Here is a 7,500-nt window from a genome sequence, read left to right as displayed (position 1 = left end):
TGTATCGCTGGCTTCAAGATTTTTCTTGAAGTGAAGTTACACAATGCGTTCGTGACTTTAGAGTGTTAACATTCTACTTCATCAACTTTCAACATCCGCAATCTGTCAACATTGAGCACTTTGGCCAATCAGATCATGATACCAAGATCTGATATCATGGATCGGCAGCATGAAAGGCATATCTCCAGGCTCCGCTGCCTCTTCCCTCCCCCAGTCCATCGCTCGGCTCGCTTCACTCGCCAATCCTTTTTTTTTGCCACGTTCCTTTTCGCGCCATAACCTAACTGCATGCATGGTATGCATCCCACGTAAAAATCATCTACCGCTATGGGTGAGCATCACATTTCTCGATTAAACTGAAGCCGCCATCAAATAAACCGCGCAACTTTTCTTCATCAAATCGGCACTCAATCGAAACATTATTGGGCTCAACAGCTACAATAGTATCTGCCTTCCAATAGCAACGAAAAAGGGATACCACAGGTCACGCCTATTTAGGGTATCCGCTCACGGGCGAGATGTAATAATTATTAATTGAGAGTTGGTTCAAAACAAAACAAGGACGGCATCTAAACCAGCCTCTTTCTCGTAACTGAATAGTACAATTTCCGGGAAAAGCCGTTATTTAGCTCTTAACAAATGTGATCAGTTTGAAGTAAGCGTCCCCTTGGAGACCTCTTTTTGGCCAATTTGTCGGAAAAAGACAATTTTATGACGAGGATACTTCAAGGTGTGGTAAAAAGGAAAAATGTTTAAGCGATCATTTCACCATGAGTCTATTCTGTCGCCTAAGGGATAAATTAGTACAGTCAACTCTCTCTTAACGGACACCTCTATAAGACGGACACCTGGTGCTGGTCCCGGCCGTTTCTTAGTCATTTTACTACAACCAAACTCTCTATAAGACGGACAACGGAGACTTTGAAATCGTCAACGGACTCTTGTGAGGTGCTGAATGTGACTGCAAATTACGATTTAGGGAAGAAAAATTCTTGTAGGTGACTTTTTTTAACACCAGACGTTTAATTGACAGCTCTTATCTTGTCGCCGGAATACATACAGTACAAGTTAAAATTAAATCAGTCTTTGTCCCATTCAAACAATAACTTGGAGGTGACAACCGAACACTAAGGTGCAGTATTGCGGTTTATCAAAATATCTTGATAGGATGTTATTTGTTTGAGACTTGATATTTGGATATTTTATTGATATTTGGGTGATAATAGAATGATAATATCTAGGAATCATTTTCATCATAATGTGCATGTCAAATATTAAACTATCATTATCATTTGAGATTATCATGATAGTTGCTCAATAATTTTCTCTTGCAAATTCTGTAATTGTCGCCATCAAATCTTTAATTTGAAAAAGTGGTAAATTGAGATATCAAAGTATCACTCTCAAATCTTGAGAATAGCATGGAAAAATATATTTCTGAATAGTGATTTTATCATGTAACAAAGAAGAACAGACACTGACAGTGATTGTTTGATATATCATGATAATATCAAAATTCTCTAATAAAGCTGGAGAATACCACAATTGATCACTCTATTACCGGGTAGAAGAAAACCTTACTTAATAAAAATGTTGTGATAATATCATGATTTATCACTATATCACAGGGGGAAGAAGAAATTCTTACTTAATTAAATATTCTGATAATATCATGATTTATCACTATATCACAGGGGGAAGAAGAAATTCTTACTTAATTAAATATTCTGATAATATCATGATTTATCACTATATCACAGGAGGAAGAAGAAATTCTTACTTAATTAAATATTCTGGTAATATCATGATAAATTATGCTTATATGATAAAAACCTAATGCGGAATATCAAAAAATCAGTCCCTTATAAAACCATTGATTAATCATGATATTATCAACATTGCTTACAAGAAACATACAAGATATTTCTTGATATATCATAAGTGATAATTAGTCATGATATAGTGATAAACCGCAATGCTGCACCTCTCTCCAACCGAATTGTATTGTAATCTAAAACAGGTGGGTTTCGTAAACAGACGCGTATTCACTGTAAACAGGTTCAGCATTATTATCTTAAATTTCCTGGGGTCATGTTTCCATAACTGTCAACTGAGCTGCGTTTTGTTTTTTAGGAGATTCAAGTTGTCTTTGCGTAATATGTAGCTCTAATAGTACACGATATTGTTTTGGTATCGTAAATCATTATAGTGCCATGGTAGATGTCTTAGGTAAATAGCCCCCTGAGAAGACATGTGGTTACCAGTAAAATACTAAAGCCAGAAAAATTTAAGAAAATAGAAGGGAACCGAGAAACAGAAATAGAAGCTACTTCATTCGTCATCACCCTCACAAATTCAAGTATGCTTCCAACAGACCTGTTTATTTTCGTGATTTATGTACGTGCTGCGTGCCTATTGCTGCCACGGAAGTACACCCTTAAAGTAACCATATTTAACGTTACGGTGCCCTATAAGGAATCAAGACATCAAATCCAAAATCTCTACTTATCTAGTACTGTCACTTATTTATCTAGCACTGCTACTTATTTATCCAGCACTGCTACTTATTATCTAGCACTGACACTTATTTATCTAGCACTGCTACTTATTATCTGGCACTGTCACTTATTTATCTAGCACTGCTACTTATTATAATAAGTAGCAGTGCTAGATAATTAAGTGACAGTGCTAGATAATAAGTAGCAGTGCCAGATAAGTAGAGTTTTTGGATTTGATGTCCCTTACAGGGCACCGTATTACGTCGATAACTCGTGACAGTAATTCAACTGACAACCCTGAGGTCGACGGTGCGCTCATTTTACTCCCCCCTCTCCATCAGTGCTCCGTTTGACGGGTATTTAAAGCTATTTAGCTACAAGGAAAGGAAAGAAGTCGAAACAAGGATGCCAGATCCGGGAATCGAACTCAGGACCTCTTACACCAAGGTCGCGCACTAGCCGACTGTGCCATCCTTGCTCCTCTTACGCTCTTAAAACCCGGCGGCATAGTTTGTAGTTTACTTAGAGTGTACTACCACAAAAACAAAAAAGGCACATGAAATAATGAAACAGTTTGAATAATATGCTTTTTTTTTCTTTTACCGTTTTGTGATCTGAATGCTTTTCCGGTTGATCTAACAACGGAATAAGGACAAGACAAGGCAGAGGCCGATCGTCGTCGAAGATGAACCCCCAATTACGGAAAGGATGGGCGCCACTCCTATCCCATTTCACACACAACCCGTCCCCAGTAATACTCAGTCTGGTATTCATTTTACCGCCCTCAAATAAAGCTGAGTGAACTTTGTAGCGCACGTGCAGGGATTCGAATCGGAAACGCTGGGATGCTGTTCGCGAGCGAAACGACCATGTTTGGAAGTGCAAACTAATTCTCGAAGAATGAGCTCAGAATTACACAAATCTTCAACATTTTCTTCAAATTCCCAAGTCCATAAATTCCCAATGCTAAAACCCTTTCTGATCACGGATGTGCAGTCCCTGAATCGCGTATTCTGTGAAAGTATAAACAAAATTCTAATCTAATATAAAATTTTGGGCCGAATGCATCTTGAAATAAATCAGTCTAAATTTGATTAAAAAACATTGGTAGTTCCTGATTGTCTAATTGAAAGTGGTAGTTTGCTCTTTAACTTTAATGAGGCAGGCTACTAACACGCAGCTAACGTGTTGAGTCACGCTCCTTGAAGCCTTTGTCTTTTACCCAGGCTTAAGACAAAAGAGCGTGCGATGAGCTTTGCGTGCGCTGACACGCTTACCATGTCAACTTCTGACACGCTGAACCTTATACTTCTATCGAGTCCATGTCGATATCAACTGCTTGTGTTATCGGTGTTTTATAAATAAATCCTTGCAGTAAAATAGCGTTAATAATTCTGTTGAGCACACGTCAATAAATCTCAATCAGAGTATTGGTCTAACTGAACTATTTCGCCGTTACTGAAGTTTCATTATTTAAACGACGAAGTCATCCCTTACACTAGTTTATGATAATTATAAGAAAGGGTATTTCGCCGCTTTAGTGAAGGTGACCGTAAATGGCGAGGTCGTCATTCAGTTTATATATATTTTCCCATTTGTTAAGTTCCATTAACGGCGAAGTCGTCTCTCAGTTTAATACCTCTGTTTTTCTGGCTATAGCTGTTGAAGTGAACGATGGTTAGATCATTTTGAAGCTTGCACTCACAATCTCACTTGATCAAGGTGACAACGCCTTGTTTGTTGCTATTGCACTTCTACCAGCAGTCTATCAAAGTGGTCAAGACTTAAAGCAAATGTAACAGAGTTCAGGTAAAAATGACAACTATTCAAGCCTAATTCGTCCATCTTCCACGATCTGTCATATTGATTTGTTGCCAGGAGGGAAACAAGAGTAGGAGGTGAGGCCACTACATCTATTTGAAGTCCGTGTGTTATGTCACTTACTGTGGAGACTGTTTATTCCTGTATTTAACTACCCAAACTGAGTTTTCTGTCATCGCTTGTGTTCTTTTTTTGGCAACATAAATTTTAAAAGAGCGTTTCATCAAAGATCGAGGAAAGTTTTGTACTAGCTGTGGACCTTGCTTATTGGCGTGAGCATGGTTTTTTTTTTCTGGGAAGTGCAATAAAAGCGCTAACTTTGAGCAAAGGGACCCGCCGCTGTTTCACATAATTCTGTGGTTTAGCTTTCTGTAAAATTGGGCAAGCAAGTGAGCGCGCGATCAGTGCAGTTTTTAGCTCAGTGGGCCGACCGACCATCCTTGGTTTATCATCGGCAAATCAGTTACAAACAGCGAACAGAAGATGCAGCAGACGTTGGAAATTTCACATCTGTTACACAAGACGTCGGAAATTTCACATCCATTTGTTGACAAATCAAGTAAGCAAGCAGAACGAATTTAATATCTTTGATTAACCTTATATCTTGTTTATAATAAGAAGCGGTAAACTACTTTGCTTTGGGTTACTTACCAAACCGTGTTTGAAGGCAAATGAATTTACCGTGTTAAACTTGCGTGTTAAGACACAAAGGTTTGTCATGTTAACAGACCATTAACAACTGCCTCGCAAAGTGGAGGTTGGGTGCCTGAGACATCCAGGAGCTTCCACTATTGGCAGCCAGCTCCTAGATGGAGACCGCTCCCATGGCTGGCAAATCCAGGCAACCCAGCCATGAGCCCCCACTCCAAGCCGGAGGACCTCCGAGCAGGTTGGCATTGCTCGGAGAATAAGGGGGGCTCATGGCAGGGGACGCCAGAGCCCCAAAGAAAAATACCCAAATCCGACGGCACCTAGAAGAGCCGCCCAAGTGAAGGGTAGAGGAGCTCATACCTGCTAAGCAAGGTGTCCTGCAACAGAAAGGATGGTTTCCACAGGAGTACGCACATATAACAAGTAAGCTTCACTAGACCAACGCCCCATAATCTTGATAAGATGCTCAGAAATGCCCTTCCTGGCAGCAGTAGTTGCAGCTCCAATTCTAAAACTATGGCCTGAGAACTTTCCAGGGATACCTGCTGATTGTAGGGTAGTTTGAAGAAAGGAAGACAACTGAGACCTGGAGAGAGAAGTGCCATTCTGGTAAATAAAGAGAGGTCCGGTGCCTGGCCCACGGAGATGAAGGTAGTTTGTCAAGGAAACCACTGGACAGAGAGCGGAAAGGGTCAGTCTTTGAACATTTGATAAAGATCCTGAAACTCTGAGGATTTGTGGAGGAATCTACTTGGACATCAGACATTGTCAAGTGCAAAGTAGGATCAAAAGTTCCTTTCACTGTAAATTCACGAGTTCTGAGGAATCCGAAGAACGCCAAGGCAGCAGGCAGCCGGTGTCGTTTGATCCCCCGTAAGAGACGTTGGAGTTGAAGACAATTGGTGAGTGGGTCTGGGAAGCCGTAGTCAATGTGTAAAGACCGGACTGCTGACAAGTAGACTGTAATGGAAGTATGGTGAGGCCGATCAGCCAAGTGGGCACAAAAGCGCATCAAAGTTTGTTCATTAGTGGGTGGCAGAGGCTGATTCCTATTAGGGGGCGAGTCCTGGCTACAGAATTCTAAGAACTGGCGTTGTGCTGAGCCATATACTTGTGGATGGAGCCAAGCCATTAGCTAAGTAGAAATGGCATTTGTCCGTCAAATTACAGGAAGCTGAGCCAGCAGTGATGGTGGGATGGGGATTGCCGCCATTCGCATTTCATATAATAGAACAGGTAATTTATTCATTCAAATACAAGTAAATTAGCTTACTTTTCAGCATACGAAATGCAGTAATTGAAGCGCAACAGAGCCGTTTGTTTAAACGTGTTAAAAATCTGTTTAAAGGCATACAAAATGCGTTTCCACGCTTTTCGACGAACGAGATTAAACGCGTTAAAACGTTGTTTTCTAAATTCACCTTAATCCCCCTTTTCCCAAATAGAGTCACAGTTATTAAGTCTAAGCACCCATTTTAAAACGGTTAGCTTTCAATAACTGTGTGACACATGTTGTCTCGCATGGCTCGCCATGTTGGCTCGCATGACTCGCAGCCATGGCTGGGAGAGGACAAAACGCGGAGCCCTACTCCATGGAGTACCCTATGGAGTACCCAAATGGAGTACCCTAAAAATACTATTTCGAATGAGTACTGTTGATCCATGTGTAAGCAGCATCTCAAATAGTGCTTACTTAAGCCTCAACACCAATTTTTAAACAGCATTGTTGAGCAGTATTTAAGTCTAAGCACCCATTTTAAAAAGGTTAGCTTTCGATTATTGTTGTGATGGCCGATTACTTCATGTAAGCTAAACCTTTTTAAAATGGGTGCTTCGACTTAAATACTGTTGAACAATGCTGTTTAAAATGGGTGTTGAGGCTTAAGTAAGCACTATTTCAGATGCTGCTTACACATTGATCAACAGTAATCATTCGAAATAGTATTTTTAGGGTACTCCATTTGGGTACACCATAGGGTACTCCATGGAGTAGGGCTACGCGTTTTGTCCTCTCCCGCCATGGCTCGCAAGACTCGCAGTCATGGCTCGCATGACTCGCATCAAAGCAAGGTCAACTCAAGCCTCACTTTTATTCAAAGGCCTGGTAAATGATTGAGCACAGAACTGTAAAATGGTCCGTGAGTTCAAAATTTAAAGTTAATTAAGTCACTGTCCGCTTACCAAGGTGAGGTGGAGTGGCAGCCCATAGTGAAAACAGCTCATCAAATCCGATGACTTTAAAGGATAAGATACAGTATGCAGCAATGGAAACAATAACGTTTCGGTTTCTAAAAATTGGATTGAGACATCACAACGTCACAGTCAGAATAATTCATGACAATAATAATAATAATAATAATAATAATAATAATAATAATAATAATAATAATAATAACTTGTTGAATTTACCAGTTACCAAATGGAGATGGCCCTTAATTATTTGTAGACAACTTTCGTTTGATGAAGTCTTTTTGTGCATTATAAAGCCAACAAAAAGAATGTGAAAAGAAAGGAAGTTAGATCATCTGCT

The sequence above is a fragment of the Montipora capricornis genome, chromosome 4, assembly GCF_036669925.1.
Source record: "Montipora capricornis isolate CH-2021 chromosome 4, ASM3666992v2, whole genome shotgun sequence".
Classification (NCBI taxonomy): domain Eukaryota; kingdom Metazoa; phylum Cnidaria; class Anthozoa; order Scleractinia; family Acroporidae; genus Montipora; species Montipora capricornis.
Note: the sequence above shows the minus strand (reverse complement) of the source record.